The sequence below is a fragment of the Hyperolius riggenbachi genome, chromosome 2 (genome assembly GCF_040937935.1).
Source record: "Hyperolius riggenbachi isolate aHypRig1 chromosome 2, aHypRig1.pri, whole genome shotgun sequence".
Classification (NCBI taxonomy): domain Eukaryota; kingdom Metazoa; phylum Chordata; class Amphibia; order Anura; family Hyperoliidae; genus Hyperolius; species Hyperolius riggenbachi.
Window position 1 is genome coordinate 445,586,731 of NC_090647.1, and position 14,000 is coordinate 445,600,730.

The window sequence follows — 14,000 nt, forward strand, 5'->3', positions numbered from 1 at the left end:
TGTCATGTAAGCCAAGTTTTGACGCCTCCGTAGCAGCACCTATACGAAAAGAATGTGAAGTCAACCGCAAACCCCCAAGTCCAGCAGCATTCGCACACCGCTTAAGAACTGCATTAAACTGGAATTTTGATAATGGGCGGCCATTTTCATGGCACAAAAGGGGGCCCTGAGAACTCCCCCTAAATTTTAAGTAATTTACTAAGTTCTGTATAGGGCATAACTTATTGCCCGACCAAGCATTTAGTTCAATTACAGCTCCTTTGCCCAATTGGTCCGTTTTTGAAAACCTTAGTAACAAGTTCACCTTTGCAGGGAATACTGATACATCCTCACATTGCAAACCGCCGGCGGATGATTGGGACTGAGGGATAAGCTCCGAAATCCTAAGAGCTCCAAAAAACATTAAACAAAATGCACAACGAAAAAGCAGCGCCTCAAAAGGAGAAAAACATACTGTATCTGCTGCTATCCACAGTAAATTTAAAAAATAAAGAGAAATTGGCTGTCTGCTGTCCGGTTTATGTGAAACACGACGGAAGCCCTTAACAGCCTGACGAACCGAAAAATAAGAATTGCAAGCCGGTAAATTGTTTAATTTTAGGAAAAATGAGATGCCCGCCAGAGATTTTGCAATGTGTGAATGAGATGAGCCTTTATGCATACAATGAGATAAAAATTGCAGAACCAGACCTTCGGACACCTCCCATTCGCTGATACCTACAGAGTGAGCAAAATTCACCCAGTCTTTCCATGCGACGGAATAGGCTTTCCAAGTCGCCATGGAAACCGATTGTTTTATTCTTGTGCTAATCAATTCCAGATCAGCTCCCATAAGAATGCAGGCACCTCTTCTCCCACTGGATGAGCGGCAGGAACCAAGGATCGAAATTTCGCCATCTGGAAGCGGGATAGAGCATCCGCAACATCATTTTTAATACCTGGAAGGTGCTCTGCTTTCAGCCAGACATTAAATTTAAGCGTATATAAGACTAGTAGCCTCAACAACTTAATTACTATAGGTGACTTGGAAGTTAAACAATTTATTGCATATACAACCCCTTGTTATCGGTTTGCACTAGTATACGCTTTCCTTGAAAGCGGCAACCCCATATATACATAGCTGCCACTACTGGAAACAGTTCTAGTAAAACGATGTTACCTGTCACCTCCTTTTGAATCCACTCGTCAGGCCAGCGGGCATTAAACCAACTATTGTCCCAGAATGCCCCGCAGCCAACGCTGCCTGAAGCATCCGTGAAAAAATTTAATTGACTATTAGTAAAAAACTGCTCTTGCCACACCGAACGACCGTTGTAGTCATTCAAGAATTCTGCCCATACCAATAAATCTTCCTTTATATCTGCAGAAACCCTAATATGCGCGAAAGGAGATTTTAAGCCAGTCATAGATTTTGCCAAGCGTCTCGAGAAAACGCGCCCCATAGGCATTATGCGGGTGGCAAAGGTTAAACAACCCAATAATGACTGCATTTCCTTTAAAATCACCTTCTTGCGTCTTAAAAAGGAGAATATTAAAATTTTTAACTTCCGCAATTTTTCACCCGGAAGCCTGAACTCCATTTTTGTGGAATCTATTGTAATACCCAAAAATTCAATACAGGTACATGGGAAAACAGTTTTCTCCTCCGCCAGGGGGATACCAAATTCCTTGCATATTACAAAAAATGATGTCAGTAGTTGATCACAAACTTTTGAATCCTTGTTGCCAATAAATAAGAAATCGTCTAAGTAATGCATTAAAGATGAGTGACTTGTAGTCACCTTAAAAACCCATTCTATAAATGTGGAGAAGGATTCAAAATAGTTACAGGATAATGCACAGCCCATTGGAAGGCATTTGTCAAAGTAAAATTTGTTTTCGAAATGAAAGCCTAATGAATTAAAACTTTCAGGATGAATGGGTAGCAATCTAAATGCAGATTTTATGTCTGCTTTGGCCAATAATGCATTCTGACCTAAAGGCCGCAAAAGCTCTAACGCTTTATCAAATGAAGTGTAAGCTACTGAAGCCATATCACTGGAAATGTCATCATTTAAAGAACCACCCTTAGGATATGACAAGTGGTGAATTAGTCTGAAAGAACCTGGTTCTTTCTTTGGAACAATGCCTAATGGTGACAAGCGGAAATGCGTAAAAGGAGGTGACAAGAAGGGGCCAGCAACTCTACCTTCACATAACTCTTTCTGAATTTTGCTTCTAACTACCTCAGTATGCAAATTAACCGACTTCAAATTATTGACCAAAGTGCAGCCAACTCCAGTGAAAACAGGCAAGCGAAAACCAAAGCTGAAGCCCTCAATTAGCAGAGCTGCCTTCGCTTTGTCTGGATAAATTTTGAGCCAAGGTTGCATTTTTTCCAGCCTCACTGGAGTGGCTGCCTTTGAGAAAAAACTCCTTAGGAGTAGCTGATTGTGTTGATGCAGCTTTTTTAAAGCATTTGGAAATTGGGTGTGCGCCTGCACAAAAACCGCATTCATGGCGGTATTTGCAGGTGCCTGGCCATTTGCATTGTGTGTCGTTGAAGGCGAAACAGACGCCCTTCTTGTAACTAGCACCTGCGGTTTGTGTGTTTGGACTTTTAAATGTAGACACTCTTTGTGGCATCATAAGATTCAACCACAACTCTACATCTTTTGTGCCCCATCTCATATCCGGATACACAGCCAATTTCTGCCTAAAAGATTCATCATAACTAAACCATGCAAGTCCACCAAAGGACTTGTATGCTTCCAAGATTGTTTCCAAATACCTGAACATCTGTGGACATTGCTCCGGAACGCGCTCACCCAGAACGCTGGCGAAGATGCAAAACGCCTGTAGCCAGTTATTAAATGATCTGGGCGCAGTGCGTTTTCTATCCTCCTCAGCTTTGTCATCTTTTTTCTCTTTTAAACTTTCCTTAGAATGTGGCAGAAGAGATAATAAATCTACATAATCTCCCTTCCAAATCCTTTCTTTAATTGTTGTGGATAAATGAAATCCCAAAGGGGATAATTCACAAGATAAATGCCCTTTGTATGCAGCCTCAGGCACACCAGGCTTATTCAATGGCAGTGTTTGCTGGGTTAACACAGGAGCATGAGATGAGGCTACAGCCATTCGATCCTCCCTCCCTGCAGAAGCACAAGCATCTGCCTGACCACTTCTGTTCACCCATACGTCACTAGCTGAAGCATGACTTTTCCCTTTTAAAACATCTAATACAGCGTTCAATAACACAGATAATTGCTCAGCATTGTTATACATACCGGCACCAGCGTCCGCCGGAAGGGGTGGTGGTTGCTGGCCAACCACTGGAATTCCTTGGGGTGTACCACTGCTGAGCGCGCCACCGGCATGAAGCTGAGCGTCCCCGCTGGCCGCCGGAGGAGCGGGCGTCCCAGGTTGCCCTGGTAACCCAATCTCCCCTCTGCTGGCCTGCGAGCGCTGGCTCCCACCGCCGGGGCATGCGCCGGACTGCTCGGATGGGGCTGGGGGAGGAGACTCTTCCTCTCCCCACTCGCCGACGTCACTGGAGCTGGACGACTCTTCGTCGGCGGCGCCCCGAATGGACGCCGCAAAGTGGGCGGGGCCGGCACCCGAGCCGACTGCTCCCGGCGCCAGTGATGAAGGACCTGGGACTTCGCCCCGCCCACTTGCCGCCGTGACCCGATTGGCCACATTTTCAAACCAGCCGGCTGGCCACGCCTCCGCCTCCGCCTGCACTTGATTGGTCGGCGCTGCCGAGGAAGGTGGGCGGGCTTCCAACGGGCCACTCTTCGCCGCCATTCCCAGCCTGGATGCCGGACCACCGCTCCGCCGATTCTTCTTCCCGGACACCGCACTGCCTCCCGCCGCCGATCCACTTCTGTGCCGGGACACTGCGCCGCCGGCCACCTCAGGCGAGTAGGGTCTCTTCTTCTTACGAAGCCGCTTTGCCGCTCTCTCCGCTGTTCCGCTGGTCGCTTCTCCTTCTTCCCGCCGCCGCCCCTCGATCATTCTGAGGCATCTCTCCAAAGCCTCCCGATCTTCCGGCTCTTCAGCTGTAGCAGCCAAACTCCTTATCATGTCCATCGCGGCAGGGGGCTCCGTATCACAGCTCAGTACCACAGCTCTGTATTACAGCTCATGAGCTCCCCAAGCCGCTCAGGACTACAAGGTGAAATGTGCTGAACGGACCCTTCTTTTATACCCTGTAAATCTAGCTGATTGGTTGTTGCAACAATGTCTTTGCCCTAGCAACACCTGGCAGACTACCTTCAGCTCACCTGCCGACCAATCATAACTTTAGCTACTTTCTCTTACCCTGCAACCTGTACCTAATGGGGGGAACCAATCAGCAACACAGCTACCTCATCCATTGACACTAATGTTAAACTCCTGACAGGGGTATCTAGCACTATACTAATAATAACCTTTTCAGATTGACACAATCCCATGTAGGGCTTATTCTTATTCATTTCATAGCCCTTCTCAGGAGTGTGGTTGAGGACGTACACAGCCGGTTCAGGTGTGCTTTGGGAAAACAAAAAAACAAAACCTCACCAGATGTTACATACATACACAGCAAATATGTGAGACAATCAGACTGTTTCACCAACATGCCTGTTGTGCTCTGGAACTGATCTAACAATGATCTAGATTAACTTCCTGGCAGGAAGTTATGAATGAGCAGAAATAAGGTTGTAAAGTTAAAAAGTGCATCCCTTCAATGTGTTCCAGAATCCTACATACATACACATGACATTACACACACACACATTCTTTATCTCTGTATAATGAATGGGCCAGTACAGTAATGCTACACAAAGAGATGCTGGAAATATTGCTTCTAGATATCCAAAGACTTCTAAATAAGTGCAGAGCCAAGCAGTACAAATCAGTATAAACTAGCTATGCTTTACTATGCTATGCCTCCCACTTCACCTCTGCTCTGTGTCACTGCATCCTCTGTGTTCCCGCTTTGGCTCCTATTTAGCCCTGTAGCTACTGCTGTAACTCCTCATCTGCTCTGTTTGTATAGAGCAGGACTACAAAAAAATGGCCAACTATGTCCACGAGTGTGGACTCCGACGGCCATTTTCTTGTAGCCCTCATTACAAACAGAGCAGAAGAGGAGTTACAGCAGCAGTTGAGAGGCTAAATAGGAGCCAGAGCGGGGACACAAACTGTGGCGACACATACCAGCGGCACATGGGTTGGGAACCGCTGATGTAGAAGGATGAGGGGGAGGAGCGCAGTCTCCCCGCCCCTCCTGGTGGGCATTTCCCTGCTGAAATGTTAGGCATTATGCACTCTATACACGTTATTGCCCATGACAATGTGTGCATTTCTCCAATTAATCATATGTGATGTGAACACTGTTCTTTTTAAATTCACTACAGAAATGATATTGTGTAGTTCCAAACAGCACTGCCAGAGCAGGATCATCCACATGCCAACATTGGCAGGTGCCTGGGGCCTACTGTGTGTCAGGGGGCCCTACTGCCACTTTGACCCTCTCATTTCAGGTTACCAAAAGGACCATGGGAGGAGGGGGCAAAACTACTACCTTGCTTATGGCCACATCCATGAGCACTGCTGCTTCTAAACTGTTCTCAAAGCTGTGCACTGCATCTGCGATCTTGTACACATTTTACAATGCATAAAGTGCATGAATCCTTAAAGAGACTCTGTAACATCAAAAACATCCCCTGGGGGGTACACACCTCGGGTGGGGGAAGCCTCGGGATCCTAATGAGGCTTCCCACGCCGTCCTCTGTCCCACGGGGGTCTCGCTGCAGCCCTCCGAACAGCCAGCGACAGACCCGACTGTCAATTCAATATTTACCTTTGCTGGCTCCAGCGGGGGCGCTGTGGCGGCTTTCGGCTCCGAAGTAGACGGAAATACCCGATCTCAGTCGGGTCCGCTCTACTGCGCAGGCGCCGGAAACTTGCGCCTGCGCAGTAGAGCAGACCCGACGGCGATCGGGTATTTCTGCCTACTTCGGAGCCGACAGCCGTCAGAGTGAAATGACTAGCAGGACAGGACTTTCCCTGCGGTGGACAGATCAGGGGAGGGGAGTGGACACACAGAGAAGGGGAGATGGTGGACAGAGACGAGCAGGGAGTGGACAGAGAAGGGACGAGCAGAGAGCAGAAATGTTTGTTTGCACACATGCTGCAATCATATGCTTTACATATATTTCACCTATATGTTCATCAGTAGACTTTGCATGCAAACGTCGCACAGTGAAAGAAAGCATTCCCCAAAGCATTCCCAGAAGTGAAGTGCAGCTGTTTAGAGCAGTGCAGGAGGATCATATTGCACTGCAATCACAGTGCCTGTCATTCTAGCCCAGCACGCTGTCTTCAGAGTTACTGAGCTGTGCTTCTGAGCCAAACGTTTCCCATTTGTTCACTATGCAGCACTACGGAACAGACAGCCTATAATGAGCAGCACATTATATCCAGTATGTGTGCTCTACACATACTGTATCTGGCAGTGGCACCGATGTCCCCTCTCTCTGATCTACCTGTCCCTGCAAGGCTGGCTCCCCTCCAACAGAGCGATCCATCTCTGCTCTGCTTCCAGGACTCCGCTGCCCGCTGAGAAAGAGAGGGCGGCGTGCCGCTCCTGGCCCCGCCCCCTTTGCGATCCGAATCACTCATTTTGATTCGGATGATTCGTCTCACAAAAGAGATTCGGATCAAAGATCCGAATCGTTCATGATCTGGACAACACTACAATGTATTTATTCATGAAAACGCGAACGCAATTGCCACACAAAGCAATTTTGTGAGCGTTTTTTGCGTTTATCCTATACCTTCCATTGTAACAAAATCTTCCTAAAAATGGTACATGCATTGCTTTGCTGAGCGGAAATCCAACAAAACGTGCTGATATGAACTATCCTATAAGGATTTATTGCACAAGCACTTGTAGGGCTATTTTGAAAAATCGCTGGCACTTGTATATTAAAAAACGCATATGCGTTTTTGGTGCATTTTCAAACATGCATTTTTAAAAACGCTGTTTTTTTTGCATGATTTTCAAAAATGCATCAATAATGAACATCAATGGTAACGCAATAGTTTGCGTTTTTCATGCGTTTTTATATGCTTTTTTTATTGTATTTTCGCTTCCTGCTGTCTTCCTAGTGATTTGCATAAAACGCAATTGAAAAACGCATATAAAAACGCATATGCGTTTTGTATATGCGAACCCTAAATGCATAAAAAACGCCCGCAAAACATTGGAAAAATGCATATGCGACAAAAAAACGCCACCGCAAAAGCACCAAAACCGCACTAAATACGCACACACACAAAAAAACCTCACGACAGAAAACTCGCACCCAGCCTAATACTTTTAGGGCTTGTTCACACTGCAGGCGCTTTTGTTATTTTTTAAGCGCAGGCAATTTTTCAAAATCACCCTGAAAGCGCTTACACAATGATTCTGTATGAGATAGTTCACATGTGAGCAGCTTGTTTGCGTTCCTCCTTGTAAAGCGGTGCTGGAGCCATTTTTGACGCTATTTCGCCTCAATGGAAGGTATAGAAAACGCAAAACGCTCACAAAACCGTATTGTGGAGCGATTGCGTTCGCGTTTTTAAGAATAAATACATTTAATGTATTCTTTTCCAGATCAAAGAGTTCACTTCCTGAGGAGGAGGCATAGGCTTACCGAACCTCCAGTGGCCCAGCGTCTGCTTCCGTTTCCGGCAACCTCTGACCCAGACATACTACACTGGGTAGGCGCAGTATGTCTGTAGAGCACCTGGGGTCACCAGCGAGCGCGGTCACTAGGCACCCAAGCGGACATACTGCACATGCGCAGCGTAGTAAGTCCAAGTCAGAGGGCGCTGACCGACCAGGACCCATACAGCGGAAGTGATAGGGAAGCAGAGGCAGATGTGGGGCCGCCGGAGGTGCGGTAAGCCTATGCACAACACACAGGGAGTCAGTTTGTGGATTTATTTAGGACTCAGGTCTCCTTTAAGCCTGGTACACACTTTTAGGGCTCAAACTCTCTAGCAACCTTTTCTAAGCGCTAGTGACCTGAGAAGCTCTTGTTAATACAATGCTATGGGGGATTTTTATAAAATCACAGCCCTCGAGTGAGATCACCCCCATAGCATTACATTAGCAAGAGCTTGTCAAATCACAGGTGCTTGGAAATGGCTTAGTAACTTACTGCTAGTGGGTTCCAGGCTCCCTTTGTGATTGGCTAATCACTGACCAATTCTGACCAAAAATGATCGGTAATTGGCCTGCAGTGTATGGGCAGCCGACAGATCTTTTACCGAGCAGATTCGATCAGTGAGATGTATGGGCTCTTTAAAGGATACTTTAGCGCTAACTTCAAATCAAAAAGGAAGTTTAATGTGTGCATGTGGTCTGTGCGGACTCTTACCGCACCTCCCGTGCCTTGGCGTTTCCCTCCGTACTCAGTAATAATCCAAATTCTCCTCTTCCTGTTCGGCGCAGTCATTGACCTCCGACCCGGACATCCTGCGCTGTGCATGCGCAGTATGTCCACTAGGGCGCTTTGTGACCACACTCTGCAGCAACGCCATGTGGCGTAAGCATGTTCAAGTGGCCGCAGGATGCCCTAGCGCACATACTGAGCATGCACAGCACTGTATGTCCCGGTCAGAGGTCACCGACCACTCCGACGAGGAAGAGGATTGGATTATTACTGGAGAACAGAGGGAGACGCCGGGGCATGGGAGGTACAGTAAGGATCCGCCCCGCTCCCCATACACAGATTAGTCGTCCTTCTTGAATTTAAAGGACAACTTAAGTGAGAGTTATATGGAGGCTGCCATGTTTCTTTTCTTTTAAGCAATACTAGTTGCCTGGCAGCCCTGCCGCTCCTCTGCCTCTAATACCTTTAGCCATAGACCCTGAACAAGCATAGGCAGATCAGTTGTTTGACATTTTTGTCAGATCTGACAAGATTTACTGCATGCTTGTTTCTGGTGTGATTCAGACACTACTGCAGCCAAGTAGATGAGCGCATCTGACAGGCAACTGGTTTTGTTTAAAAGGGAATTAATATGGCATCCTCCATAGTCTTCTCTCTTCAGTTGTCCTTTAAGTTAGCGCTAAGGTATCCTTTAACTGTTTAAGGGCCTGTTTCCACTACACGCAGATTCTGCATGCAGAAAACTGACTCCAATGAATGTCTATGGGCCTGTTTCCACTGAACGCGATTTTTCTGATGCAGATTTCCCATAGGCAATCATTGGAGTCAGTTTTCTGCGTGCAGTGGAAACAGGCCCTAAATCTATTTGTTTCTCTGATAGGAGCCTACTCAATAGCCTGTATGGTAAAAGTCTTCAGACTGCCCCGTGCAGAACTAAGACATGTCAGGACACAGTGTTTCTCCTTTTCTGGACATCATTAATATGCTCCCTTGCTCTATCTTTTAAATGGCAGCTAGTCCATCCTACATATTGAATCTTGCATTATGTGCATGTAATGACTTACAGTATCTCACAGAAGTACAACCCTCACATTTTTGAAAATATTTTATTATTTCTTTTCATGGGGCAACACTGAAGCTATGAAACTTTGATACCATGTAAAGTAAAAAAGTGTAAAATTGCTGTCCCATCAAAATATCTTAACACAGCCATTAATGTTTAGACAGCTGGCAACAAAAATGAGCACACCCTCGGGCATAGGTGCTCCCATTAAAGCCCGACTTGGGTGTCCCCACTATAGCCAGGCATGGGTGCTCCCACTATAGCCAGGCATGGGTGCTCCCACTATAGCCAGGCATGGGTGCTCCCACTATAGCCAGGCATGGGTGCTCCCACTATAGCCAGGCATGGGTGCTCCCACTATAGCCAAGCTTGGGTGCTCCCACTATAGCCAGGCATGGGTGCTCCCACTATAGCCAGGCATAAGTGCTCCCACTATAGCCAGGCATAAGTGCTCCCACTATAGCCAGGCATAAGTGCTCCCACTATAGCCAGGCATAAGTGATCCCACTATAGCCAGGCATAGGTGCTCCCACTATAGCCAGGCATAGGTGCTCCCACTATAGCCAGGCATAAGTGCTCCCACTATAGCCAGGCATAAGTGCTCCCACTATAGCCAGGCATAAGTGCTCCCACTATAGCCAGGCATAAGTGCTCCCACTATAGCCAGGCATAAGTGCTCCCACTATAGCCAGGCATAAGTGCTCCCACTATAGCCAGGCATAAGTGCTCCCACTATAGCCGGGCATAAGTGCTCCCACTATAGCCAGGCATAAGTGCTCCCACTGTAGCCAGGCATGGGTGCTCCCACTACAGCCAGGCATAAGTGCTCCCACTACAGGCAGGCATACGTTCTTCTATTATAGCCAAGCATAGGTGCTCCCAGTGCAGCCAGGCATAGGTGCTCCCAGTGCAGCCAGGCATAGGTGCTCCCAGTGCAGCCAGGCATAGGTGCTCCCAGTGCAGCCAGGCATAGGTGCTCCCAGTGCAGCCAGGCATAGGTGCTCCCAGTGCAGCCAGGCATAGGTGCTCCCAACGCAGCCAGGAATAGGTGCTCCCAACACAGCCAGGCATAGGTGCTCCCAACACAGCCAGGCATAGGTGCTCCCAACACAGCCAGGCATAGGTGCTCCCAACACAGCCAGGCATAGGTGCTCCCAACACAGCCAGGCATAGGTGCTCCCAACACAGCCAGGCATAGGTGCTCCCAACACAGCCAGGCATAGGTGCTCCCAACACAGCCAGGCATAGGTGCTCCCAACACAGCCAGGCATAGGTGCTTCCATTAAACCCAGGCATAGGTGCTCCCAACACAGCCAGGCATAGGTGCTCCCTTTAAAGACAGGAAGTAGGTAGATGTCAGTATTAGGTAGCTAGATCTGCTCCTATCCTTCCTGTCTATAGTATCTAAAAGTCCTGTGAGTCAGATAGTAATGGGTAGCCAGAGGTTTCCCTAAAATAGTACTAGGTAGCCAATGGTGCCTTCAAATAGTATTAGATAGCCATAGGTGCCACTGAGGTATTAGGTAGTAGAAGGTGCCACCTGGTTTTAGGTAGCTAGATCCCCTGCTGCTTTGGGTCCCTGCTAATATTCCCGACAGACACATGCTCTATGCTGCAAACCTCTGGCTCTAAATGAATGACATGTGATCGGGAGCTGTAGGTATGGAAGCACAGAGCGTGCAGCTGCCAGGAAGTACAGAAGAGACCCGACATAGCACTAGAGCAGATTAATATTGCACTGCTGCCCTGTCCTATGTAGGTAGAGGGTGCCAGGTGGGAAAGGAGTGTAGGTGTGAGTATATTTTACCTGCCACATGAGGGTGTTTGTATCCAAAGAGAGGTCCAATGGGTTGTTGCTGCACCCGGGCTTAAACTGCCAATGTTTAAACCAGAAACGCTGTCATCGTCTGTACTATTGTTCTTTTCCTGCTTACAAAGATGCACATTTAGGCCTTAGACACACCGCTGCGTTAAAAAAAACCCACTTCCATTGACTTGCATACAAATTACAGTGAAAAATCACAGCAAAATTGCTGCAACTGCAACTTTTCAAAATATTGCGATCGCAGAGATATTGTCACAATTTTAATACAAGTCAATGGGAGCGGTTTTTAAAACAGACATAGTGCAAACCGCCGGGTGCACCGACAAAATAACTTACCCGTCGAATCAGCCTACATTCACTATCAAAACGTAGGAGGGTTAAAGAGAACCCGAGGTGGCATTGCATTATGCTAGTGGGGCACAGAGGCTGGTTGGGCACACTAACACCAGCCTCTGTTGCCCCATCGTGTGCCTCAAAGACCCCCCTGCTCGCCGCTATACCCCCGCAGTGCTGGCGACACGCAGCGTGTCGCCAGCACAATGTTTACCCTAGCGCTGTCTGTCAGTGCCGCTCCGCCGCCTCCTCATCGCCGCTACCCACCCATGTCTCTTCCCTCCCGCTGATTGGAGGGAAGGGATGAGGGCGGGTAGCGGCGATGCGGAGGAGGCGGGGGAGCGGCGCTGACAGACAGCGCTAGGGTAAACATTGTGCTGGCGACGCGCTGCGTGTCGCCAGTACTGCGGAGAGTATAGCGGCGAGCAGGGGGGTCTTTGAGGCACACGATGGGGCAACAGAGGCTGATGTTAGTGTGCCCAACCAGCCTCTGTGCCCCAGTAACATAATGCAATGCCACCTCGGGTTCTCTTTGGGGGAGGGGATAGTAAAGTCTATGGGATGTAGGTTAGCTCAACGGTGTAGGTTAAATTTGTTGGAGCACCGGCACCGCACTCTGCAGTGTGTCTCGAGCCGGTCACTCACCTCTCTGGGCTCCAGCAATGTGATTACTTACTTTACTCTTCCTTATTTCTGGTCTGTAAGGCTCCAGCAGTGTCTATCATCACATAATGCTAACGGGTCACATGATGAGATGTCACTGGTGCCATGGAGATAGGGATGCTGAAAGGGAAGGAAAGTGATTGACTTACTGGAGCCTGGAGAAGTCAATTACCTCTTCACTCTATTTTGCTTGTACTCTGTAACTTAGAGGGCCTGCCGCAGGCATTAAATGGATTCACAAGGCCAGGTGCAGGGGTCTCAGTGCCTTGTGGGTTATACAACCCTGCAGAGGTCACATAGGCCTCTAAAGTCATGGATCCCTCATTTGGCTGCACAACCAGCACAACTGTATGTCTGCCACTGGGCTGTGCCAGCCTGTAAGTGTCAGAGTAAACAACTGATCAGGCTACAGAGAGCCTTTAAAGTGTGCCTAAAACCAAGTAAAGAAAATGGGTTTCACTATCCTGGGGCTTCTACCAGCCCCCTGTAGCCGGGTGTGCCCTCGCCAGTCCTCAACAATCTTCCATTCCCTCGCTGCGGCTTAGTTTCGGTTTTAGGATGCTATTGTGGACAGCAACGTGAACAAGGATACGCGTTGCCAGCGCCATGCAGGCACAGTAGCCCACTGACTCCCAGTTGGCGAAACCGAAATGAAGCCACGGCGAGGGAATGGAGCATCGTTGAAGACCTGCTAGGGCCCACCCGGCTACAGGGGGCTGGTAGAAGCCCCAGGAAAGTGAAACCCATTTTCTTTACTTGGTTTTAGGTTTCCTTTAATCCATTTTATCTGGAAAAGTTAAGAGCATTTTCTTTGCTTCATTACTTCTTCATTTAGATATATTTGAATTTAGAAACGCTTATGGAATGCCTTTATAATGATTTTGAGAAATAATGCAAGTTTGATATATTATCAATAATTGTTGATATAAATATATTGATAATGGCATAATTTATTCAGGTGGGGAGATAGCAGGCCATATTATATGAAACCGTTCACATATCTTTTCTTTTATTCTTAGTTTAAAATCACTGATCTGATCTCTGGGAATGGGAGAGCAAGGTGGTTCTCAATGACTCCAATCTCGATGCACCTATAAATCGGAGGATGGTTCCATTTTGTGGCCAATGTCCTCCTAACTTGGAATGGGACGGATGTCGAGTTTACAGAGTTTCTCACATTTTTGAATGTTAACACTTTTAATGTGCAATTTACGGGCATTTTGGGTGGCATTTTTTGGATGTGGAGATCTGTATTGAACAGGGGTCCCTCAAAACCAGAGCTTACAGAAAGTACATAGCAATAAACTCTATGCTTTTAAAGGAGTCATCAATTAAGTTATGCTACCTCCTGTACTACTTACACGGGGCTTCCTCCAGCCCCTGTCAGCCGCTATGTCCCTCGCCACAGCTCCGCTGGCCCCCCTTCCCCGACAATGCGCAGGACGACCTCCATGTCGTCCTTACTGAAACTGTGCGAGCGCTGCTTGTCAATCAAGTCCACGTTTTCTGCAGTGTACTGCGCAGGCGCAGAACTACTGCGCCTGTGCAGTACACGGTGGACAACGTGGAGTTGATTTACAGCGGCGCTTGCGCAGGTGCAGTAGAGGAGGTCAGCCTCTGCACTGGGCCGGCGACTGCGAGTGGAGCTGTGGCGTGGGACATGTCGGCTGCAAGGGGCTGAAGGAAGCCCTGGGTAAGTATA

The 14,000-nt window shown here is 47.9% G+C and overlaps 1 long non-coding RNA gene across 2 annotated transcripts in view; it reads right to left on the reverse strand.

Moving 5' to 3' along the window:
• Positions 1 to 14,000, reverse strand: part of LOC137546944 (uncharacterized) — a 108,932-nt gene that overhangs the window by 67,792 nt on the left and 27,140 nt on the right. The window contains exon 3 of one of the 2 annotated variants that reach the window (XR_011026404.1): positions 12,312 to 12,418. The exons of the other annotated variant lie outside the window; for it this stretch is intronic. This is a non-coding gene — a long non-coding RNA (uncharacterized lncRNA). The remainder of the gene's footprint in view (positions 1 to 12,311; positions 12,419 to 14,000) is intronic. 2 annotated transcript variants of the gene reach the window in all.